Source organism: Pteropus alecto, unplaced genomic scaffold (genome assembly GCF_000325575.1).
Source record: "Pteropus alecto unplaced genomic scaffold, ASM32557v1 scaffold67, whole genome shotgun sequence".
NCBI classification, from domain to species: Eukaryota; Metazoa; Chordata; class Mammalia; order Chiroptera; family Pteropodidae; genus Pteropus; species Pteropus alecto.
In genome coordinates this window covers 7416192-7421428 of record NW_006441061.1, presented here as the reverse complement: position 1 = coordinate 7421428, position 5237 = coordinate 7416192, and the positions used below count along the sequence as shown (strand labels likewise).

General features: G+C 47.5%; 1 long non-coding RNA gene across 2 annotated transcripts in view; it reads left to right on the top strand.

Annotated features, from left to right (window-relative positions):
- Positions 1 to 3856, top strand: part of LOC102879523 — an 11500-nt gene extending 7644 nt beyond the window's left edge. For both annotated transcript variants that reach the window (XR_001517469.2, XR_001517468.2), the window contains exon 3: positions 1280 to 3856. This is a non-coding gene — a long non-coding RNA (uncharacterized LOC102879523). The remainder of the gene's footprint in view (positions 1 to 1279) is intronic.
- Positions 3857 to 5237: the final 1381 nt, after the last annotated feature.

Here is a 5237-nt window from a genome sequence, read left to right as displayed (position 1 = left end):
AGGTGCTTAACCCATATTATGAGTTAGTTGCTATCCTTGTAGATAAGGGTCACACCCGGATGCGACAGCTCTTAGGAAGAGATCCTGACACTATAATTATTTCTTATAATCAAAAGCAGCAAGCATGGTTAAATCAATATTCTGATTCATGGTCATTATCATTAGCTCAATGTCACACAACCATTGATTGTCATTATCCACCTGATAAGCCGATACAGTTTTTGCTACAAACACCTGTTATGTTTCCAAAGGTGATTTCTCAGGTACTTATCCCTAAGGCCGTTATTGTCTTCAGGGATGGCTCCAGCAGTGGTATTGCTGTGGTACATACTCCTACTCAAGACTTATTCAAAACAGACTAATATGACTTTGGCTCAGAGAACTGAATTATTGATTTTAATCTGGGCTTTAGAGCTGTTTCCGTGACAACCTGTAAATATTTATTCAGACAGTGCTTATTTATATACCGAAATCAAGTTATTGAAACTGCCTTTATTGGACATACGGCAGATGAGAGCCTCTTCCGTTCATACAGCTTCAAAAGCTTATTCAAGCCAGGACTGACCTATGCTTCATTGGACACACACGCACACTCGCAACTCCCGGGGCCACCGGCCAGGGAAGTGAACATGCCGATTGCACTGCCCGCGCCGATGGAGCTGTTCTTATCGACTGTTTACTGGTTGCTGCGCTCCCGCCCCTACGCAGCTAGCTATAGAAAGTCATCAACGACACCGTCAAAATGCATCGGCCCTACGGAAGCAATTTGGACTGACTAGGGAAAGGGCTTGAAGATATTAAGCAATATCTTCAGTGTCAAATTCATCTGCCTGTTCCTCATTATGGAGTGAATCCAAGGGGACTGTTACCTAATCACGTATGGCAGATGGATGTCACTCATGTAGGATCCTTCCGCCATACTCCCTACGGACGTACTACCGTACGTACCAGCTCAGAATTGATTTTCTCCACCGCTCGTTTTGGGGGAAGGCTCTAGTCATGTGATTAGTCATCACTTGCAAACGTTTGCAGTCCTAGGCCTCCCTAAGCAAACTGAAACTGACAATGGACCTGGGTAGACTAGTGAGACGTTTCAACAATTCTGTCATAAGTTCCAGATCGCACATGTGACAGGTTTACCCTGTAATCCTCAAGGACAACGCATTGTGGAACGAGCTCATCACACCCGCAGACTTCAAATACAAAAACAAAAGGGGGGAGTCAGCGCCACGACTCCTCAAAATATATTAAATCATATACTTTTTACTTTAAAACACAGATGACGATGGTCAAACAGCTGCAGAAAGGTTCTGGTCCCCTTCTGGGAATCCACAAGCAGTAGTTGGAAGGACCCGTTAACCAATGAACGGCACGGCCCGGATCTTGTTTCAGTGTGGGCCCGGGGCGTGTGTGTGTTTTTCATGAAGGTGCCTGTGGACACATTGTGAAGATGGCGAGTGGATCAGACCCAGAGAAGCTCGTCCCTCCCCCGAAGCATTTGAAGATCGCTCCTCCGATAATCATTCCACGGGCCAGAGGGACTGGGAAGGCATGTGATCCCACACGGGGGCATAGTAAACATTTGACATCGGAAGGACAGGACATGGGTCAGCGTCAGGCTTTGTCTGTCACACCTGACCGACTGTGGCCATATAACACCACGGCAGGTGAATTTTAATTATTTGGGGGTATCATCGGCTGCACCACTGGGTGCGGGGACTCGTACTGGGGTCCGGGATGCTTGGGAATTGACAGCCGTGGGGGCGCTAGATTTGCCACTCTCGCTGGACCGTGGGACATGCCTGAGTACTCGCAGCACTGATCTATTCTGGACTTTTCTAACAATAATGGTGTTGCCAGCAACGCATCCTCCTGGGATCCCTTATTGTCCCAATACGACATCAGCAGAGCTGAGAGGATGGTGAATTGGCCAGAACGTGCTCACCCTCTGCGTCCTCGGAGCATCTCTCAACCAGACGGCCACGATGGTGTGCGACTGGTCTCATCGCCTCGTTGCTCAGAGACTGGCTGACGCCTGCAGGGTACGTAGCCTCTTTGGTGACCGCCCCAGAGGGACACATTCAAAAGGACCTGTGGCGTGCCTTCGCAGCCTTGGACCTTGTTAATCTGTCTGATTCATCTGCTGCAGATTTGAACGTCAAGCATCGCTATGGGGTTCGAGCCCGCGTTGCCGCCCCCTATGCCTTTCCAGTTGGTAATTACAGACAATTTTCTCAAATGGACTTCTTAATGTATCTTGTGTCAATTGTTATTTAACTCACAACGAAGGGTCAGAACTATTGGTTTTGAATCAACTTAGTTTTATAATGTTACCAACAAGATTGGAAGAGCTTTGGTATGATGAAAGCGATATTCGAACTCTGCTAGAAATGAAGTCTGCCTTGAGCAGAGACAAAAGAATTATGGGACTGGTTATTGCTGGTTTAGTAGTCTTTGTGTCTTTAGTAGCCACGGCAGTTACTACCGCGGTCACATTGTCACAGAGCATTCAGAATGCCAATTTCGTAAATGAATTAGCCTGTAATACGTCCGTGGCCATGAAAAGTCAAGAGGATGTTGACTTAAAATTAGAGGTAAAATGAAATGCTCTGGAATCAGTTGTTGTTCAGATTGGAAATGAGGCCTTGGAGATGAGGATGAGTTGACGCTGTCACGCTGCCCACAAGGGAATCTGTGTGACTGACGTGACTTACAGCCAGTCACGATGGGACTGGCAGGGGGTTAGACCTCTTTTCAAGATATTTGGCATCATAACAATTTGAGCTCAGATCTGCCTAATTTGCATCGAGAGATTTTGGACACTCCAAATGCAAAAGGTACTATAATCAGCCCTCGAGCTTTAGCTAAAGACTTGTTAGATAGCTCACAAGGCTTTCATCCGTTTAATATGTGAAGACATACTTTTTGGATTTTGGCAGGAATTTTGCGCTTCCTAGTTGTCTTTTTCTGTATCTTTCCCGTCAGCTGCCGCGTCTTCCAACGACAATTAACACAGTATGACATTGGTCTGCATATGCTGCAGCTTCAAAAGAAGGAAAGGTGGGGCATGTGGAGAGCGGACTGTAAGCCGACAAGGTCCTCGCCGCCTGCGAGGGCAAACGGGTGACCTCGCCTCCGCAGACCCCTTCTGAGAACAAGAAAGTCCAAATGTAGCCACAGGCAAACAGACTAGCTGAAGGTCATGAGAAGATGCGGCTTGGGAAAAGTAGAAGAAACTGTCGCTCTGCCTAAGGGAAACTGCTTACGCCAGCTCGCACGCTCCTGTATAAAAGCAGCTCGCAAAAATAAAACCGCCGTCACTGGACAGTGGACCCCCCGACCCCAGCTTTCTGTCTTCTTTCTTTTCTTCACGTCCCACCGTTCCCACTCAGGTACATTGTCCAGAGCCGCGCTGGACGTGGCAGGATTTACCTCTCACTGGATGCAGCAAGACAGGGCCCATTCTAGAAAGCTGTGGACGAAAGAAAGGTTCTACGGAAAGTGACCTCACAGGACGATCTGATCGTAAATTCCTAACTGGACAGGTCATGGTGGGTGGTCCCACCTCAGGCATGTAACAACTAGTGAAAATCTTATCTGTGCCTTTAGCAAGCCCGGTCCATTGCTTTTGTGTGTTAACACATCTTCGAAATAACCACCATCAAGGGAGCGCATAACCTCAATCATTCGGTCCCTGCCATGCTGTCTCCCACCTCCATGTAATTAATCTCCCTCACCTTCCCTCCTTAATTTCAAGTGCACAAAAGAAACCGCAAAACAGTCACTCTCCAGAGCATTTGAGATCTCGCTTCCTGGCACTTGTCAGTCTGGCCCGAATAAAATCTTATAAAAGTTCTTTATGGGTTTGGATGTTTCTTACATCGACAAAGTAACAGAAGGGAAAATTCTAGGGAGCAAAGTGGGGGCAGAGGTGAGGGGTTAGAGGTCGACATAGGTCAGATCCTAAAGGAATGTAACTAACGGCTGGCTTTTTCTGAGTACGATGGGGAGGAGCCTTTGCAGGGAGCGCCATGAGGTCATCCATGCATTTAAAAAACTCTGGCTGTTGAGTAGAGAATAGGTCAGAGGGCAAAAGCGGACTCTGATAAACCAGCTGAGAGGCTGCGTGATCCACGCGAGGGATGCTGCCAGGGCCAGGGAGGTGGCGGTGACTATAGAGGGACTGGATGTGAGCGTTTGAGAGAGAATCAGTAAGAGCAAGGACCCCCTTGGACATGCATACCCTAAGTTTCTGAAATAATTTCTGAATCCAAAGATTACCTCATCGTTCTGGATGGATTTATGAAGTCCAAATAAGTGGTTGCAAAGACCACTAAATATTAAAAAGAAAAATGTGAAACATGAGTAAAATATGTTGTAATTGGAAGACAATTGGACACCCCAGAACGTTGAAAGAAAGGCCCCCTCCGAGAGCATACGGAGGAATCGACCAGCGGTAAATGATGGATGAGCCAGAAGAACCTCGTATTTCGACAGGAAGCGGCACGTGAGGACGGAGCAGCCCCCGACCTGCCATCTCCGATGGCAACTCGCACATTCCACCACCAAGGCAGATTGTGAGCAGTGAGGCCGGGAGAATTCGCCAGGATTTCCACGCCTCGAGATGAAACCTCCTTCTCATTCGCTCTTATGCTGTGCTCACCAAGCAGACTCGGTGGTTGGTTTAATTTTCCTGAAAGGAGAATCTGAATAACAGCTCTATATTTAACTCCTGCCTATAATGGTCAATTAATAAATTGGCGTGTTTACATCGGACCCCCGTGAGTTGGGTACATGTGAGTCGGTCCTGAAGACTGTCACTATCGGTAGAATTGACTGATTAAATATTGGATGCACAGTTAAATTTGGATTTCATGGAATACAGGGCTCACACTTATTCTAAACGTTTATTATCTGAAATTCAGATTTAGCTAAATATATTTTCATATTTTATTAGCTGAACATGGCATTCCTCTGGGTATTGAACATACTGCGTTTCTGAACCTGCCAAGCTGACTGCAAACCACCCCGAACCGAAGCGATGCCACCGAGGTCCCGAGCACCCCGTATACCCCGGCCCAGTGACCCTCCGGTTTTGTCTGCTGTCTTCTGTTCTCTTTAGAGGGATCTCTCTAGAATGAAATCTCACGCTGGCGCTGTCTCCAGTGACCCCCCAGCCATGCCCCGTCCCGCAACCTGGCTGACCTCATCGACCTTCAGCGTTCTGCTTAGCGTCC